This window comes from Pteropus alecto, unplaced genomic scaffold (genome assembly GCF_000325575.1).
Source record: "Pteropus alecto unplaced genomic scaffold, ASM32557v1 scaffold12, whole genome shotgun sequence".
In the NCBI taxonomy this organism is placed as follows: Eukaryota; Metazoa; Chordata; class Mammalia; order Chiroptera; family Pteropodidae; genus Pteropus; species Pteropus alecto.
The window spans coordinates 10,051,441-10,060,523 of NW_006432669.1; positions in this window are offsets into that span (position 1 = coordinate 10,051,441).

A 9,083-nucleotide genomic window follows, 5' to 3' on the forward strand; every position below is an offset into this window, starting at 1 on the left:
AATGGGTCCTTCCCCATAGATAAAGTCAGTCTTTGAGGCACAGCGAGGCATCCCACGAAATATTCTATGTGGAGAGAGGGGTGGTCTGCATCACTATGGTGGAGGCAAGAAAATAGTTTATTTGGATGAACCCATGGTTGTCACATCATGGGGAATGGCAAGATGTGGCTAGTTACTGGTCAGGGTTGAGGAATAGATGATAAAGATGAGCCGAGATGCTAGCTGTGGATCAGCTGATGGAGAGGACTGACTGAAAGAGAGGAACTAGCAAGAACAATTCTTATTTATTCAAACAAATTATTCAAGACAGATGAAATGGTTTGGGAAAAATTTTGGTGCCCGTCTCAATTTCTTCATTTATAAAATGGGATAATGCCTCCTTTTAGGGGCCATGTAGATTTACAGAGATAATTCAAGTCATCCAGGATAGTGTCTGATATAAAGCAGACACTCTATAAACAGAAGCTACTGTTACTGTCATTGATATTTAATTGTATGAAATCTATATTGGCTTACATGTGGCAAAATAAACCCAAGGGTTTAATGATCCATGTAGAAAAAAGTGTACAAACTGTCAATAAGACACCAGCTATGAGCTGTAAAATTCGATGCCATGGGGACCAGTCAATGTGCCAGGTCTCACGTGGGCCAGTGTGTAGCCACAATCAATCAGGGGATATTTTCTTCTCCTTTCTTTTTCTCACCTGCTCAGTCTTCAGGTGGTTTCTAACAATTACCTCCCCTGAACCTCAGTGAAACAGATGTTCCTCCTTAAAACTCCCAGAAATCTAAGAGTGATTTTATTTATAACAAAGTATCCCTTTTACTAAGGATACCTACCTATCAAGCTATAAAACCCTGTAAACTCCTTCATGCTGAGAAGGGCTGCTAAATTGTTAATGGCTCACATCTGCTTTGCATTTGCTCCCAGTCACAGGTCATTATTCCACTCTTGATATTTCCTCCCCAGTCGCAAGGATAGCTTCAAAAGCCCAGGCTTGTGGGCACAACGTTCTTATACTAATACTTTTCAGAATTTAATGTGTATAAGAATTGCCTGGGGATCCTGTTAAAATGCACATTGTGACACAATATGACTAGGGTAGGACCTGTGAGTCTACAATTCTAACAAGCTCCCGGGTGATGCTGCTGGTCTGGAGAGCACACTTTGAAGAGCAAGTACTTAGACTAGAAGGCAAGTGAGCTATGTTTCAGCCTCATCAGCTACTTTCTCACTTCTTGAACTTTCTATTGTCTATGAGTAGCTCAGTGAAGCTCCTACATTGGCCCCCAAGAGAGTCTTACCTAGCTATAATGTTTTATGAGTATTTAAACACCCCAAAAACCCAACTCACTCATGCTTCGGGAAGTTCCGGTTGCACACTGGGTCAGTAAAACCAGTATGTGGATTTTGCTAATTGATGAGGTCTGCCTTTATACCTGTTTATAAGGAAAATGACATACATATTTTATGGAAACACTTTGAATTTTGTGATTACAAAAGATTAAGAAGAAAGTCAAATCCAAAGAAAATTGTTTGTCAGCTACTAAGAATTTAGCTGAATCATTTCTTCATTCTTCATCCCTTTTCATCTTTTGAAAAAACTTGCCCAGCCAACCACAAAATGGCTCTGGGAGATTCAGCTCTCCACAGAACAAGGAGACAAGTATTCTCCTCTTTACAAAACTACCTGTTCTCTCAAAGGTATTTATTTAAAATTTCTCTTTGCTATTTACACATCAACCCTGAAGTTATTTTCCAGCAGAGTGTATATACATTTTAATCAGCATCATCTCAAGAGGAAAAGCTATACTCATTAATGGCTCAAGCAAGTGTGCTAAGTATAACAATTGCCTGACAGTCATAGCTTTGTGTTAACTATATGATGCTATTTGTGCTTTGTTTATGCAAAAGTCATGTTATTATCATCTTCAGATAATCAGCATTTACTTGCAGCATTCAGAGCATAAGTGAGGTGGTGACATATAGGCCAGTGACTTGGTTTAACATGACGCATTGCAGCATTTTAGCCGCCAGTGCAAGGTCTTGCTTACTTGGTATTACTCTGTGTGATGGAGATTAAGATGATGACAGGTTACATTTTGTGATGCTTTAGGGAAATGTAACAAATTAAAGGGAAATCGTGGTATGCCCAATATATTCTATAAGACACAATACTTTCCATGTCTCTATTCTTATTCTTCCTATATTTTAGCCTCACATGAGAGAAACCACCTCTGGCTTATACTGAATACAGCATGCAGAAAGAATATTGAAGCATAAAACATCAGAAGGCAATATCATTTACCAGTGCTGTGCCAAAGCCTAAGGCAAAAGGAGAAATCAGTAATACTTATGCTGTCTTTATTTAAAATTTTCACTATGGATTTTATTCACTATGGATTTTTTGGCTTTAATTTTGATTTTTAAAAATATCATATTGAAATATTATTTATCTTGAGTACCAGTTTTTTAACACCCTCTCCCCAAATTTTATGTCCAAGATCAGCACCTAACCTAAGTCTTGGCCATTGGAGAGGAGATAATCTATTTAACAGCCAAGAAAAGAAGAAAACTTATAAAGAAAAGATTGAGTTATGTCACTATATGTTGAGCAAGGAGAGAAAAAAAGATTAGGTTTTCGTGAATTGGAAATCAAAGCTAATAGGGTGTGCATGTTGATTTCTGAAGCTGCAGTGAGGAGAGGAAATGTTTTGAGCTCTTTCTCAGAAGGCTCTTCTGTGTCTTAAAACCATGCCATAAAAATAAAGCCATTGCTCAGATCTGACTTTATAAGATAGTTTATATGGGTCTGCTTTATCTTAATAGGTCTTCTATGTTGTAATTTGCAACTTTTATCAAAGTTGAACTTTTAATGCACACAATTTAAATGCTGAGAAGCAAGTGTGGTAGTTACAGGAGGTAGACGTTCTACCCAAATGCTAGGCATAGGATTGCTGTATGCTTACTTTTCTTTATTCTGGCAATTGTAGTCTCCTTTTTCATTTTCATCTTGAGATGTTCCTTAACACAAACAGCTAAGAAGTTGTTTGGAGGAGAAAGAGCAGGTTTCTGACTCACAGTTCACATGATGCTGGACAAGTTAACCTCTAAGCTCAGTGAGTCTTTTATATTACATGGTGGGAGCAATATGACTGACACACATGGCTTGTTAGGTTGTTTCCAAAATAATTCACATGATGTTGCTTTGCAAAACATACACTGCCATATTGTCATACATTGATCATGAATTTCTTAAGGTGTACATAGAAAACACTCATTTAGATTTATTCATATGTAGGAATTATAATTAAGGAATACATATAGTTGCAGTAAATGTATAATAATTTTACCTACCATCTCTCACCTTCTGGTCTATTTAGTCAGTAGAAATATAGATGGGCCCAATCAAGTTTAGTCAATCTATACCTGGCATTAGTTTAGTGACCAAGCCAACCCTCCACCTCCCAACTGGTTTATTGCAATGGTCAACCTGGCTCCACTCCTCATATACATACCCTTCCCCTCACCTCACGTTCCCACCCCTGCTTATGATTTCTTCTCAACCTGGCAGCCAGAAGAATGAGTTTTTAAATGTAAGTCAAACCATATTACTCTTCTGCTCAGAACCCTCCAATGATTTACCATCTCGCTCAGCATCAAGGCCAAATTCCTTACAATGGCCTGTAAAACCCTCCAGAATCTTCACTCTCATTACTTCTCCTAATTCATCTTCCATCACCTCCCACTGGTTCCTACGTTCCTGCTACACTGGGTTCTTCACTGTTCTTTGTCCTTGTCCTCCCCATGGGCAAATTACTTAAGTTCTCAGTGCCTCAGTTTCCTTATCTATAAAATGGACTTAAAAATAAGAACTTCAGAAGATTTTTAAAAAAATTAAATTAGTTAAAATACTTAGAACAGTATTAACACACGGTATTAAAATGGTCAATATTGTATTATTATTATCATCATAATTTGTCTTACCTTCATCCGATTTTTTCAAAGTCTCTAATGATTTGATTCCTGAACTGATAGTACTCTTCAAGAGGGTTAAGTTACTTTGTTGTGGGTTCATATGTAACATATTTAAGGACTTTCCCCAGCTGCCCCATCTTTGCAGAAAAGTAAAACTCAGAAACTTCAAATATTATAAAGTTTTCCTGGCCTTATTTCTATGTCTTATGTGCTTACAGTTTTCCTTGAATTTTCCTTTCTTGATTCTTTAGGGGAAATTGTTTTGTTTTTCTATTTTCTCTTGTATTCTTTCTCTCCATTTCAATTTAATGGCATTTTCCATTTGCCTTTATATTCGTAATTCAATTTCACCCCATACTTGGCACTCTACCTTCCACTCTGTCTGCAATTCTGTCCCCAATTTCCACTATGCTTTGCTAATGCTCTCACATGGCAGCAAGGGCAGATTTCTTTAAACTTCTTAGAAATCCCATGTTTTGGTGGGAAAAGACTGGCTTTCCAGCCATGCTGAAAATAGAGCAATTCCTTGAAAGAATGTATGATAGGGCCAGATAGTAATCCCATGAATGGAATTTGGATATAAGCTAAAGATGTCATCATAAGGAAAACAAAGACTCACTCACCTGGTCCAGGGTACTGGGTCAGAATAAGTTCAGCAGCAGGGCTCACTTGATTATTAGCTTCAAACTACAGATCCATCAGTCCTTATGTTTTCTTAGCCTGGGAGGGATACTAGAGTTAAGGCAGGAACTAAACCTGTGGGTGGCAGTAAAGCATCCTCAAGAGTGGGATTGGCAGGACTGGGGAGGATAGTGAGAATTGGTAGGGACAAGGTGGGAGCATTGAGCTAGTATGTTCACTCATTGTACTGTTCATCTTTTAAATAGGAAGGAGAGAGTATCTTATTCATTTTCTATTTTGTGAAAGAGTTTAAGTTTGGTCATTTTAATACTCAAGTCTGCATTCAATTTTTCAATAGCACAATTAAATGGGAAATAGCCTCCTCAGTGGCTCATACCTATAAGGAGCCAAATGGTTTGGATCAAAACACTTTTACCAAAGCACCAGCAATAGCCTGTACCAATAAAATCATAAGGACAGGAAAAGCAATTGAGAGAAAAGAGTGTCTCTTGGAGACAGGTTTTACAAATTCAAATGCAGACATACCTTGGAGATATTGCAAATTTGGTTCTAGACCACCGTAATAAAGAGAGTATCTCAACAAAGTGAGTTGTAAGGTTTTTTTCTGGTGGAGGATTTTGCCTTCCATTGGTAAAACATGCAACACCTGTGAGGCACAATAAAGCAAACTGCTATAAAACGGGGTATGCCTTTAAAGGAGAGTGAAATTTGCAGTATTCAAGACACCCATCTTTGCTGTTTCTGTTCATCGAGCCAGACTTCAGTTTTCTTGTTCCAACAATGGACATAGTGATTACCTAAAGGGTTGCTGTAGGCATTAGATAAGAAATGTCTCCACTATAACATCCAGCACATGGATGAGTACATGTATTAATTTCCTGTCAATATGTAACAAATTGCCATAAACTTGGTGGCTTAAAATAACAGACATTTATTATCATACAATTCTGTTAGTCAGAAATCCAGGCACTACATGGCTAGTTTCTCTGCTCAGGATCTTAAGAGGATGAAATCAAGGCATTGGCCAACTGCATTCCTCTCTAGAGACTCGGTAAGAGAATTCCTTTCTAAGCCCATTCAAGTTTGCAGAATTCAGTTCCTTACTAGCTTCAGCTGGGTATTGGCTCTCAGCAACTAGAGGCCATGCTCACATCCTTTTCATATGGCCCCTTTCATATTCAAAGCTCACAACAGAGAATCCCCCTCATATAGAATTTCTGTCATATTTTCAATGTCTGTGACTTCAGAAAGGGCTCACCTGACTAGGTCCGGACCACTAGAATAATCTCCATTTTGATTATCTCAAAGTGAATTGATTAGTAACCTAATTACAAGAGTGATATTCCAGCATATTGACAGCCATCTTAGAATTCTGCCTACATCGGTGCCCATTAAATGATGGTTATTGTTTTTTGTTACTGGGACACAAATTAAGTAGACTCCCTTAATTGACAATTCTAGTCAATAAGAGTTCTATATTGTATGGTGAGGTATTCCATAGAAGTAAAACATGTGTATAGATTCTCATAGGAAAGACCACCCGGAAAAGAGAAGAGAATTAGAACTTCTTAACTTAGAGGTCTGAGAGGTTGCTTAATGATGACCCAACAACCATATGTGAAATCACAATGGCTTCAGATCCACTCTGCACAGAAAAGGAGAAAACATTTACACTAGAAAACATCATTATGGGATTATCTGGAAGGAAAAATAAAGTTCGGTATAAAGATTGTAAAACTAAATTTAGTTGCCAAGGTGGCTATTCAGTTTCTGTGTCTGGAAATTTTCTAAACCAGGGTAAATTACCTGTATCAGAGATGGTTTGGATTTGGTCCTGCTTGAAGCCAAGGGGGACACTAAGTGTTGTACTTGTTCCTTCCAGATCTATGACTCTGTGCCTAAGGGGGCAGTCAGCCTATTGAATCAGTGTTCTCCCCCAAATCTATCACATTGAACTGAATCTGTGAGAAAGACCAGATTTGAGTCAGGATTCCTTGATTCAGACCAGTCAAAATAAATACTGAAAAGCCCATGTACTGCCAGCATAGCTTTTGGCAGCCATAACAGAAAGAAGAAAGAGTTGTAATAGAATAACTACAAAAATAACTTCTGGCCCTCCCTTCTTCCCACCCCCTCAATCCCATTTGGTGATATGAGGATCAGAATTACGCAGTACTTGGATGTTTTGCTCTCACATGTTATTGTTGCTTGAACCTTTCCAGGCATGTGCAGAGCTCACTACTCAGGAGATTAACCTTCCAAAGCCAAAATGCTTGACCAACTTGAAATCTACTTGTGCAATTTATTATTTTTATCACTGAACCATGAAAAATAAATTCCACAAGTAGAATCCTAATACCCTCACCCATCATGAAATATCTCTAACTTCTTTAAGTGCCCAAGAGTTAGTGAGAGCTGAAAAATGTATCATTAGCTTAGTCTATTTACATATATTCTTCTCCTTTTTTATATTTTGGATTTTTTATATCTGGGATTTTTGACTTGAGAAAGAGAAAATGTTATGTTATGTTATGTTATGTTATGTTATGTTATGTTATGTTATGTTATGTTATGTTATGTTATGTTATGTTATGTTATTTCTCTGGATAATGTGGTTTTCTCACCAGAAATCTTGAATACTTTTTAACTTGATAGCAAACAGAAATTATGGTAGTTTCCTTGGACATCACTTAGACCACACATATACAAAATATAAACCAGTAGAACCAGAAGACACTGTGTATAAAGAACAAAACAACTATGTTCTTTTTGCAGGGAAGGGGAAATAGGTGGACAAGAACAAAGAACCTAATATGTTCCTCCTGAGAATTTTCAGCATTTGGAAAATAAATGGCAACTCTTGGATAAATTTTGAGAATCATCTTGAAAGTGAACTTCTTATACTAGTTATTCCATAAATAACATATATATAAAAGATGGAAGTATATACATATATACATCTTTTATGGAAGTATATATATTTATACTTCCATCTTTTGTCTATATATAGTTGTTTTTTCAATTGAGATATAATTGACATAACATTATATTAGTTTCAGGTGTATAACATAATCATTCAATATTTATATATACTGCAAATGTATCACCCCAATAAGTTTAGTTAACATCTGGCACCATATACAATACAAAAAACTTTTTTCTTATGATGAAAACTTTTAAGATCTATTCTCTTAGCAACTTTCAAATGTACAATACAATATTATCAGCTATAGTCATCATGTGTATATTACATCTCCTTATTTATTTTATAACTGAAAGTTTTTACCTTTTGACCCCCTTCAGCTATTTTCCCCACCCCTATCCCTTGCCTCTGGCAACCACCAATCTGTTCTCTGTTCTATGAGCTTGGTTTTCTTGGTTTTGTTTGTTTGTTTAAGATTTCACACATAAGTGAGATCATGTGGCATTTGTCTTTCTCTATGTTTTTGATTCTAATGAGGTACATGATTTTCTCCTACCACTGAAAATTTAAACATCTGGTCTTGAACTTCAACAAGTATTTATGACTTGTTGATCTACTTATGGACTAAAAATATTCTAAGAAATGTTGTCCCTGGCTTTAAGTAACTCATTAAAGAGTTAAAGAAAAAGTAAGATTAATGTGAACATGACAGTCAGTAAAAATTTGTGAATACTGAACAAAAGACTTTAGATAAATGATCCAACAACAAAAGAAGAGTTATAAATATATCTCAGACTAATGACTTACTGGGTGTTCTAGAATATATTTTTTGGACAGTGGGTCCAAAATGGAAAAATTAGTATTGATAAAACTAGTATTGGTAAAACATTATAGCTTGTAAAATATCTTTTACTTAGATCATCTTATTTAATGGAAAGATGGTAGAGTCAAGAAATGTTTATTGAGAGCCAGTGATGTACAGACACATTGTGAGGCACTCTTCAGGTACCGTTAATTTCTCACATTGATCCTGTTAGGGCAATGTTACCTCAGTTTTATAGATATCTCCCAAAGCCTTGAAGTCTTTAAGTGATTTGTTGTTCTGATTACTATTGCTGCATAAGAATTTGCCCCCAAATTTAGGAGTTTAAAACAACTTTTTCTTTTTCTCAAGATTTGTTAGTCAGGAATTTGGAAAGAGGTTGGCTGAGCAATTCTTACTTTGTCTCTCAGGTTAGTTAGCAGCCAGATGTCAGTGAGGCTTCAGTCCTTTGAAAGCTACACTGGGCTAAACTTCCTAGTGGCTCACTCATATGACTGGCAGAGGTTACCGGCTACCAGATGAGAATCAGAGAGGATTGTTGGCCAGAAGGCCTACATGTAGCCTCTCCAGCATAGTGGTCTCAGGACAGCTGGACTTCTTATATGATGGCTGTCCTCCCCCAGAAAAGGACCACGTAGAAATGATGTGACCCTTTCTGACTAGCCTCAGGAATCCTAGCATCAAGTCTGCCATACTCTATCAGTTGAGGTAATCAG